General features: G+C 38.6%; 1 non-coding gene across 1 annotated transcript; it reads right to left on the bottom strand.

The window, feature by feature from the left end:
- Positions 1–430: 430 nt before the first annotated feature.
- On the bottom strand, positions 431–536 carry LOC121230059 (small nucleolar RNA R71). The gene has a single exon (XR_005928011.1). It is a non-coding gene; the product is annotated as a small nucleolar RNA R71 (small nucleolar RNA).
- Positions 537–11,004: the final 10,468 nt, after the last annotated feature.

The raw sequence follows: 11,004 nt of genomic DNA, 5'->3' as shown, positions 1-11,004 counted from the left end.
AAACCAAGAAAATCCGCTACCTCTTGCTATTGCTGCTGATCCAGTAAATCAGAATCCTGTTCCACGCACTATGTATGATTATGCTAAACCTAATTTAGTAGGAACTGAATCGAGCATAGTTAGGCCTGTTGTTGTTGTAAATAATTTTGAACTGAAACCTAACACCATTCAAATGATCCAAAAGTTTGTTCAGTCTGATCTTTGCAGGACGAGGATCCCAACGCTCACTTAGCAAATTTCTTAGATTTTTGCGACACTTTTAAAATTAATGGCATTTCTGATGATGCCATTCGCCTCCTGTTGTTTCCCTTTTCATTGAGGAATAAGGCTAAACAGTGGTTGAACTCGTTGCCACGAGGATCAATCACTACTTGGGAACAGATGACTGAAAATTTTTTATTAAAATATTTTCCGCCGGCTAAAATAGCCAAATTACATAATGATATCTCCTCTTTTGTGCAGATGGATTTAGAAACACTCTACGATGCATTGAAGAGATATAAGGACCTTTTGTAAAGATGCCCTCACCATGGGTTACCACTCTGGCTACAGGTCCAAATGTTTCACAATGGCCTAAACCCCTCAACTCGGCATATGATTGACGCAGCCGCTGGTGGAACTATCAATAATATGACACCTAAGGCGACTTACGAATTTATTGAGGAGATGTCACTGAATAACTATTAGTGGCAACTTATGAGGACAAAGCTGACGAAAGTAGCCTGTGTTTTCAACCTCGATGCAGTTACTATGATATCTGACCAAGTAGAACTCTTAAATAAAAAGATTGATAGTTTGTGTGGTTCTACTCAGGTACATCCAATGATGAGGTGCAATTCGAATGGAGGAGGAGCATGCACAGAATATAGATCACGTTATTTCGTGATAGGTTTTAAATATTTATAATTAATCGTTTTTGAAACTAACTATTATCGCGATGTAGGCAAGTGTACCTATCGAACAGTAGTATAGTTTTAGCAAGACTGGATTGTCAAACCCAAAGGAACTAAAAGTACTAGTAATGACTGTCTTTTTATTACTCTAGCCTAAGAATAATGGGGTTTTGTTTTAATTAACTAATTATCTAAACTAAGAACTCACAGAGAAAAGAATTGGGGAATTGCTTTTGGGAAAAATCGATTGACTTAAGACAATACCTAAGGACAAATCCACCTAGACTTTACTTGTTATTCTGGCTCTGAATCGGATGATTTATTCATTCAACTTGTTCTGTAGAGATCCCTAAGTTATGTTATTATCCCTATTCAAGACTAATAACGTCTAATCCCTAGATTGAATAACTGAGACTTTTCTCTAATTAAGACTCTAGAGTTGCATTAACTCGATCTATGGATCCCCTTATTAGGTTTTACCCTAATTTGGCAAAATCTTGTCACCCTATGTCTAAGCGTGCAATCAACTCCACTTAATTATGATAAATGTACTCTTAGCTAGGGTCTATTCCTCATCTGAATAAGACCTTATCTTGAATCAGTATCCTGGGATATCAAAACAAGAATTAAGAACACATAATTAAGAACAAGTTAAATATTTATCATACGATTCAGAAAATAATAACAAGATTCGTCTTAGGTTTCATTCCCTTTAGGTATTTAGGGGATTTAGTTCATAACTAAATAAGAAAACATCTCAGAAAAATAAAGAATACAAAACATAAAGAAAACCCAAAACTCCTGAAGGGGAATTGAGGGGAGATCTTCAGTCTTGATGATGAATCCGGCTTCTAAGATGAAACAATCGGCTTCCTTAGAGTAATTCCTTACTCCCTATTCTGTGTGCCCCCTTTTCTCTTCTTTTAGGGTGTATTTATAGGCTTTGGAATGCCTATGAGCCCTCAAAAGTGGCCTTTTCAGAATTGGACTTAACTTGGGCTTGGCAGGGACACGCCTGTGGCACACGCCCGTGTTTGATTAATTCAGGCTGTGCTCGAGCCTGTTAGAATGGCACGGGCTTGTACTATAGCCGTGTGAGTCGTGCTTCGATTCTGCTAGATTGACACGGCTGTGTGGTTTACCCATGTGAGGAAGTCCAGGCTATGTGAAGTTTGTACTTTGGCCAATGTTCTCTGTTTTTGGCCCGTTTCTCGTTCCTTTCGCTCTCCTATGCTCTTCTAAGTATAAAACATGAAATTAAAGCATTAGGAGCATCGAATTCACCAATTCTAATGGAAAATCATCCATAAAATGCGTTAGACATGGGGTAAAAATATGTATAAATTACGGTTTATCAAATACCCCCACACTTAAGCATTTGCTTGTCCTCAAGCAAAATCCTCAACTCATATTAGGTTTCACCCTAATCTGGCAAAATCTTGTCACCCTATGTCTAGGCGTGCAATCAACTCCGCTTAATTATGATAAATGTACTCTTAGCCAGGGTCTATTCCTCCTCTAAATAAGACCTTATCTTGAATCAGTATTTTAGGATATCAAAACAAGAATTAAGAACACATAATTAAGAACAAGTTAAATATTTATCAAATGATTCAGAAAATAATAACAAGATTCGTCTTAGGTTTCATTCCCCTTAGGTATTTAGGGGATTTAGCTCATAACTAAATAAGAAAACATCTCAGAAAAATAAAGAATACAAAACATAAAGAAAACCCAAAACTCCTGAAGGGGAATTGAGGAGAGATCTTCAGTCTTGATGATGAATCCGGCTTCTGAGATGAAACAATCGGCTTCCTTGGAGTAATTCCTTACTCCCTATTCTGTTTGCCCTATTTTCTCCTCTTTTAGGGTGTATTTATAGGCTTTGGAATGCCTATGAGCCCTCAAAAGTGGCCTTTTCGGAATTGGACTTAACTTGGGCTCGGTAGGGACACGCCTGTGGCGCACGCTCGTGTTTGATTAATTCAGGCCGTGCTCGAGCCTGTTAGAATGGAACAGGCTTGTGCTATAGCCGTGTGAGTCGTGCTTCGATTCTGCCAGATTGACACAGCCGTGTGGTTTGCCTGTATAAGGAAGTCCAGGCCGTGTGAAGTTCGTACTTTGGCCCATTTTCTCTATTTTTGGCCCGTTTCTCGTTCCTTTCGCTCTCCTATGCTCTTCTAAGTATAAAACATGAAATTAAAGCATTTGGAGCATCGAATTCACCAATTCTAATGGAAAATCATCCATAAAATGCGTTAAACATGGGGTAAAAATATGTATAAATTACGGTTTATCAAATACCCCACACTTAAGCATTTGTTTGTCCTCAAGCAAAATCCTCAACTCATAATCAAAATAAATTCTCCTCAACTTAAAATTCTTATCGATAATATCTCAAAATAATCCATAGGTAATCATACATTGAAAATTCAACTAAAAGAACATAAAAGTTTCAAACATTCCAAGTTGAGTATTTAATCATGCAAACATAGCTGTCTCTCCGCATCTAAGTAATTACCTTTGATTCAGAATATCACAAAGTTTCACATCCTCACTAAAGATTCACTCAAATCACTCACGGTGTTTAAGGATAATAAATGAAGCATTTAATAGTCAATAATGAAAAGCCATTACCATAGGCTTGCATGAAAATCAAATCTCCACCACTATAATTTAAGATGATACATCAATCAAAAGGTCTTTAGAGGGTTGTAGTAAGGCTTGGTTAGGGGGGTGTGGCCACAAGCTGAAAGAAAGGGTTAGAATCGAGATTGAATTGAAAAATTGCCTAATTAGAAAAAGAGTTAGTCTTCATTTGCGTACAACAGAGCTTCTCTTAGAATATGAAATTATAGATATGTATACATAGTTTTTTTTAATAACAAGTTAAATAATATAGACTAACTATTAAGAAAAAAACATAGCTAAGCAATCCATTCAACTCAAATCTCGACAAAAATAGGGATTAATTTAGGGGATTTCAACAATAATGGGTTAAAGGTTAATATTGAGGGTAAAACAAGAAATGGCTTGTTAGGCTCAAGGGGGTTTACTAGGGGTTAATCGTGAAGGTAGGCTTTTCATGGCATGAGTGGGTTAATCCTAAGTGCCTTAATCATTTTGACATATCAAATCAAATGGTGTGGTCTCGACATGCATAATCAAGCAAGTTCTTGAATAACAGTTCAATACTGACACACTCAAAGCAATAATAAAAGTGAGCATGAAAGGATTAATAGATGCTCAAAAGGCTCAAAAATCTCACAAAAAATTATGTCTTTTTGATGTTTAGACTCATGAATTCCAATTCAAAGTAATACCTAGACTTGGGGAAATAACCTATAATTTTAAATTCTTAAAAATCAACTTATCATGCTTGATTCTCTAACGTCTTAAAGTTTAAACAATCAATGCATAAATCCCTATGTTTTAATTCAAGATATATCAATCAAAATCATAAATCAATTAAAATTTATCCTAAATATGATATGAGAGCTTTTCAAGAGAATAAGGTAATCATTCAGGGATTTTTCTGATAATGAAATGAATGCCCCCCACACTTAAGATGTACATTGCCCTCGATGTACAAAGATAGGTATTATAGAATATAAAAATAAGATAGGGAGAAAAGTGAAACTTCCTGTATGATGAATTCCTCAAACTAGAGTTTTGGAGAGTAATTGGTTCAAGAGTGGAAGAGGATACTCTGGCGGCTATAGAGGTTCATTAGTCCATAAGTCTTGTGCCAAAAGAATATTATCTCTAGTGGTAGCTATGGTCGTGGGCGAGCAGGACATGACAGTCGTGGAGAACCTTTCCCGGTGGAGTTTTAGTTCTTATGTGATGATGAGCTTAAGAGCTCTACATAACTGTGATAAAATCAGGAAGTTTTTAGGGGATATTAGGAATAATAATTACTCATAAAGGAAAATCGAAATTGATAATTAAAAATAAAATTCTAAAATCTAATAAAAATAAAAAATAGTTTCAATAATAATTAAAAACATAAAATAAGAAATAAATATTTCTAAACATCTTCATCGCTGGATGGTTTGCGAGGTGGGACTAGCGATGATATATGGAGATGCTGACAAATCTGCTGTAGAGTAGCATCGATGTTGTCAAATCATTGAAAACACTGCTGCTCAAATCGGGTGAGGCGCTCAGGGATGTTAGAGTATGAAGCCGCCGCATGAACTGGACGAGAGAGTGGTGATGGCTGAGTCGGTAGGCCCTCGTGCTGTGGGGGGACATCATCAAGAATGTCCTCGTAGGCCTCCTCCTCGGTAGATTAGGCGAGGCAATACTGGGGAGGGTAAGTTCCTTGGCGCCTCTCGATCATCCTCATGCTAAGCATGCTCGAGATGCCTTCTGGAGACATCTGGCTGATGAGGGTGAGGGATGATTCTTGGGTCATGGTGTTGAGGAGCTCGAAGTGTCGCACCAGCCGGGTCACGTAGGGGCCAATGGAGATGACCCCCTTCCTATGCCGCTCTGTTTGGTGCTGAATCACAAAGGCGATGAAATAGGCAAGGTCGATGACGTGCCCTTGCGACATGCACCATAAGAAGTAGACGTCGTGGGTGTTGACGACGCCAGTGCTCTCTCACCTCCCTGTAATCGTGTGAGCTAAAATAGCATGTAAGTACCTCAGGGATGGTGGGAAAATTGATGCCTTGGAGTGGCTAGGATTGTAGGAGGCCGTGCTAGAGGCCAAAGTGTGCCAGCACTTCGAGGGAGAGAAATGTATGTGGCGACTGAGAGCATGTAGTTCATTCTCCTCTTTGAACTCCTCCGTATATAAGCCTAGTGAAGCACCAAACTCTGGGACGCTTAGCTGGCGGATTAACCTACCTAAGCGAAACTGGACCATATCGGGATCATCGTACCTTGTCATTACGGTCTGAAGATAGAACGTTAAGTAGAGTTCCATTGTGAGCTCGAGGTATGTCGGCTCGATAATCCTGAAGAACAGCTCCCAAAGGTCGGTGGTTAGGAGAGCCTAAATCGCGTCAACCATTTAAACTTGTTCTATGGCAGCCCAGTCAATGCAGCGGCCCGTAATTAAGGGTCAGGCCCGAAGTATTTGAAAAAGCTCTTCTTGGGGCCCTCGGGGGATCTGCAAGAGAGGGTGCCGAATTTTCCCTTTCTCTTCTTTGAGGCTGGTACGGCGGTTTTCTTTCCTCTTGAAGACGACATTGTGTACCTGCAAGTGGAAACATCAATTCTTCTTTTTGATGAGTAGACAATTTATAATATAAAAGCAATGCGACTAAATTCGAAAAATGAAAATGCATGAATATATTTAGCCGCAATTACTAAATTAAAACAATAAGTTTAATGACCCATTTCGATGTGGCATGAGCATGGTGATATAAGTAAAAATGGCAAGGAATGGAATGCAAAATACTATATGAATGGAAAGAGATGTCAACACAATATGCATGATTATTTCAACTATCCTAGCCATGAATATTTACTTCTAACTAATTACATGATGTGTAGGAATCATGTAATGGGTAGGATTTTAAACATGAGAAAGATGATAACTTGTTTGATAAATGAAATTTATGTGATTATCAATATGGAAATAACATGAAAAACATATATTAATATGATAAATAGCATTATAAATCAATGAAATAAAAGAAAAAGGAGTAAAACAACGCTAAGGGAAGCAAGTGGGCGTTAAGAATGGAGTTGTAGGTGGAGCACGGGCGTGGTAGGGGGGCCGTGTGGAGTTGCAGTGGATAGGGTTAGGGTTTTTGAATGGGGAAGAAAGTGAATAGTGCGGGGTATTTATATATTTTTGGGGCACACGGCCATGGCACACGCTTGTGTTCCCCAATTTCAGCCCGTGTGATTCGCGAATTTCAAATTTGGGCGCATCTGACATTTAGTACACGCCCATGTCCCTTGGGCGTGTGAGTTCAGACAACCATGCCGCATAGCCGTGTCTAGCTTCGTTCGCTTCTCCCACGCCCGTGTTAATTTAACAGGTTCGACCACGGGTGTTCCACACGGGCGTGTCGTGGCATTTAATCATAGCCCGTGTTGGAGAAATCTTTTGCCCTGTTTTCACACAGCCTTAAGCACGCCCGTGTGCCTGGCTGTGTCTCTATGGAAACACCTGTATTCAAGATTTCTATTAGTAAGTTAGGAGTTAAATACCAAAATTTAAAGAAATTAATATTGTTAGTGCTCGGGTTGCCTCCCGAGAAGCGCTTATTTATAGTCTAAGCTCAACTTACCTCTCCGTTTGAATAATCATGGTGGTTTGAAGAGTTTATTCTCCTCATTCCTGCTATCAATCTCATCAAAATAAGGTTTTAATCAGGTGTTGTTTACCTTAAAAGTGCAGAACTTGGGATGACTCACCTCTGCCATACCGAATGGAAAAATACTGAGTACCGTAAGAGGGATTTCCTCATTCGGTGAGGTAGTGACGATGTGGGAATCTGTGACATTTAATAAGACCTTATCACCAACCTTAAGTTGATTTGGAGAGGTATCGGGCTCGTTTTGGCGTAGTTTTAGTTTGTCGGGTGTTCTTGGTTTTTGTGTCCGCCATTCATCGATTTCCTCGATTTGTAGTCTTCGATATTCATGAACAGGTCCTCTACTATTGCTTGAGAATGACTCGTGTGCTTCCTTCAGACTCATTTTCTGCAAAGTAGGTTGCAGCATATTGTTAGTTTTAGTAGGATGGTTTAAAATAATTACCTTCAATCCCTGATGTGTTGCCAGAATTGCGAGCTTGAAGGGTGATTGTTTCGTCTCCCACCCGGAGTGTGAGTTCACCTGTGACAACATCAATGATAGTTTTAGTAGTTGCTAAAAAGGGCTTTCCTAGGATTAAGGGAGTGTTGTTATCCCCTTCTATATCTAGAACAACAAAGTCAACGGGAAATATAAATTTATCGATTTTAACTAGCACATATTCAATAATACCCCTAGGGAATCTTATAGTTTTATCTGCTAATTGAATGCTCATCCTAGTCTGTTTGGGTTTCCCGAGACCTAGTTGTTTAAACATTTTGTAAGGCATGACGTTGATACTAGCCCTTAGATCAGCCAATGCATAATTAACGTCTAAACTACCAATTAAGCAAGGAATCGTAAAACTCCCTGGATCTTTTAGTTTGTTGGGTAGTTTATTTTGGAGAATGGCCGAGCAAACTGCATTCAGCTCCATATGTGACGCCTCGTCCAACTTTCTCTTATTCGCTAAAAACTCCTTTAAAAATTTCATTGCGTTTGGCATCTGCAATAGAGCTTCAATAAACGATAAGTTAATATGTAATTTTTTTAAGAGTTTAAGGAATTTACCAAATTTTTCATCTGAGCGGTCTTTCCTTGTCACGTTGGGGTATGGCACACGAGGTTTATATTCGACAGTCACTGGTTTGTTTTTATTATAATCTACCTCATCTTGACATTTGCTTACCACAGTTTTGTGTCTCGGTTTTGGTTCAGGCTCAACGACTCCTTCGTCATCTTGAATATTAATTGCGTTGAGTTGTTCCCTTGGGTTAGGTTCGATATTACTTGGCAAACTACCTTGTGGTCGTTCAGAGATTAGTTTGGAAAGTTGGCCTATCTGAGTCTCGAGCCCTTAGATCGATGCTTGTTGATTCTTAAGAGCTGTCTCGGTGTTCTGAAAATAGGTTTCTGACACTGATATAAACTTTGAGAGCATCTCTTCAAGATTTGCCTTCTTTTCCTATTGGTAGGGTGGTTGTTGGTAGCCCGGAGGATGTTGTGGTCTTTGATTTCCTTGACCGCCCCACGAGAAATTGGGGTGATTCCTCCAACCTGCATTATAAGTGTTACTATATGGATTATTTTGAGGTCGAGGATTATTACCCATGTAGTTTAATTTCTCGTTATCCATGTTGATGGTTTGTTCCACCACTACTTGCTTCGCACTGCATTACTGGGTGAACCTGTAAAGAATTAAGAAAACCATCAATCTTTTTATTTAAGAGTTTTACCTGATTAGAGAGCATGGTGACCGAATCGACGTTATAAACACCGACTGTTTTCGTTGGCTTTGTCCTCATGACTAGCCACTGATTTATTCAGTGACATCTCCTCTATAAAATCATAGGCATCTTCCGGTGTTTTATTGTTGATGGTTTTGCCAGCAACTGCATCAACCATTTGCCGAGTCGAAGGATTCAAACCATTGTGGAATGTTTGTACTTGGAGCCAAAGCGGTAACCCATAGTGAGGGAACCTTCTCAGAAGGTTCTTGTATCTCTCCTATGCATCGTAGAGTGTTTCTAAATCCATCTGCACAAAAGAAGAGATATCGTTACGTAATTTAGTCGTTTTAGCCGCCGAAAAATATTTTAGTAAAAATTTTTCGGTCATTTGCTCCCAAGTAGTAATTGACCGTCGTGGTAACGAGTTCAACCACTGTTTAGCTTTGTTCCTCAATGAAAAGGGAAACAACCGAAGACGAATGGCACCATCAAAAACGCCATTGATTTTCAATGTATCGCAGAGTTCTAAAAAGTTGGCTAAATGAGCGTTGGGATCCTCATCCTGCAAACCATCAAACTGAACAAATGGTTGTATCATTTGAACAGTGTTAGGTTTTAATTCAAAAGTATTTGCAGCTACAGCAGGTCTAACTATGCTCGATTCAGTTCCTGTTAAAGAGGGTTTAGCATAATCATACATAATGCGTGGAGCAGGATTTTGATTAACCGAAATAGCAGGAGGTAGCTGATTGCCTTGGTTTTCAACCATCTCTTCGGTTGGGGGTTGAGTATCGTCTTCTTGCTCGTTCTCCGTGTATCTTAAGCTTTGCCTTATTTCTCTTTGGTTTCTACGTATTGTGCGACCGATTTCTTCGTCAAAAAGTAATGGTCCCGACAGGTTTCTTCTAGTCATAAGCTATGAAAACCTGCCAAGAGAAGGAAAAAGTAAGTTAATAAATAATAATTAAATTAAATTCCAAGAAATATAAATGGCTAAAGTAATAAAAATTAAGCGTTCCTAATATCTTAGTTCCCCGGCAACGGCGCCAAAAACTTCATCGTGTTATTTCGTGATAGGTTTTAAATATTTATAATTAATCGTTCTTGAAACTAACTATTATCGCAATGTAGGCAAGTGTACGTATCGAACAGTAGTATAGTTTTAGCAAGACCGGATTGTCGAACCCAAAGGAACTAAAAGTACTAGTAATGACTGTCTTTTTATTATCTAGCCTAAGAATAATGGGGTTTTGTTTTAATTAACTAATTATCTAAACTAAGAACTCACAAAGAAAAGAATTGGGGAATTGCTTTTAGGAAAAATCGATTGACTTAAGACAATACCTAAGGACAAATCCACCTAAACTTTACTTGTTATTCTGGCTCTAAATCGGACGATTTATTGATTCAACTTGTTCCACAGAGATCCCTAAGTTATGTTATTATCCCTATTCAAGACTAATAACGTCTAATCCCTAGATTGAATAACCGAGACTTTTCTCTAATTAACACTCTAGAGTTACATTAACTCGATCTATGGATCCCCTTATTAGGTTTCACCCTAATCCGGCAAAATCTTGTCACCTTATGTCTAGGCACGCAATCAACTCCACTTAATTATGATAAATGTACTCTTAGCCAGGGTCTATTCCTCCGCTGAATAAGAGCTTATCTTGAATCAGTATCCTAGGATATCAAAACAAGAATTAAGAACACATAATTGAGAACAAGTTAAATATTTATCACACGATTCAAAAAATAATAACAAGATTCGTCTTAGGTTTCATTCCCCTTAGGTATTTAGGGGATTTAGTTCATAACTAAATAAGAAAACATCTCAAAAAAATAAAGAATACAAAAAATAAAGAAAACCCAAAACTCCTAAAGGGGAATTGAGGAGAGATCTTTAGTCTTGATGATGAATTCGGCTTCTGAGATGAAACAATCAGCTTCCTTAGAGTAATTCCTTACTGCTTATTATGTGTGCCCCCTTTTCTCCTCTTCTAGGGTGTATTTATAGGCTTTGGAATGCCTATGAGCCCTCAAAAGTGGCCTTTTTGGAATTGGACTTAACTTGGGCTCGGCAGGGACACGTCCGTGGCACACGCCAGTGTTCGATT

Source organism: Gossypium hirsutum, chromosome A05, assembly GCF_007990345.1.
Source record: "Gossypium hirsutum isolate 1008001.06 chromosome A05, Gossypium_hirsutum_v2.1, whole genome shotgun sequence".
NCBI classification, from domain to species: Eukaryota; Viridiplantae; Streptophyta; class Magnoliopsida; order Malvales; family Malvaceae; genus Gossypium; species Gossypium hirsutum.
Note: the sequence above shows the minus strand (reverse complement) of the source record. Positions and strands in the feature narration are given on the sequence as shown.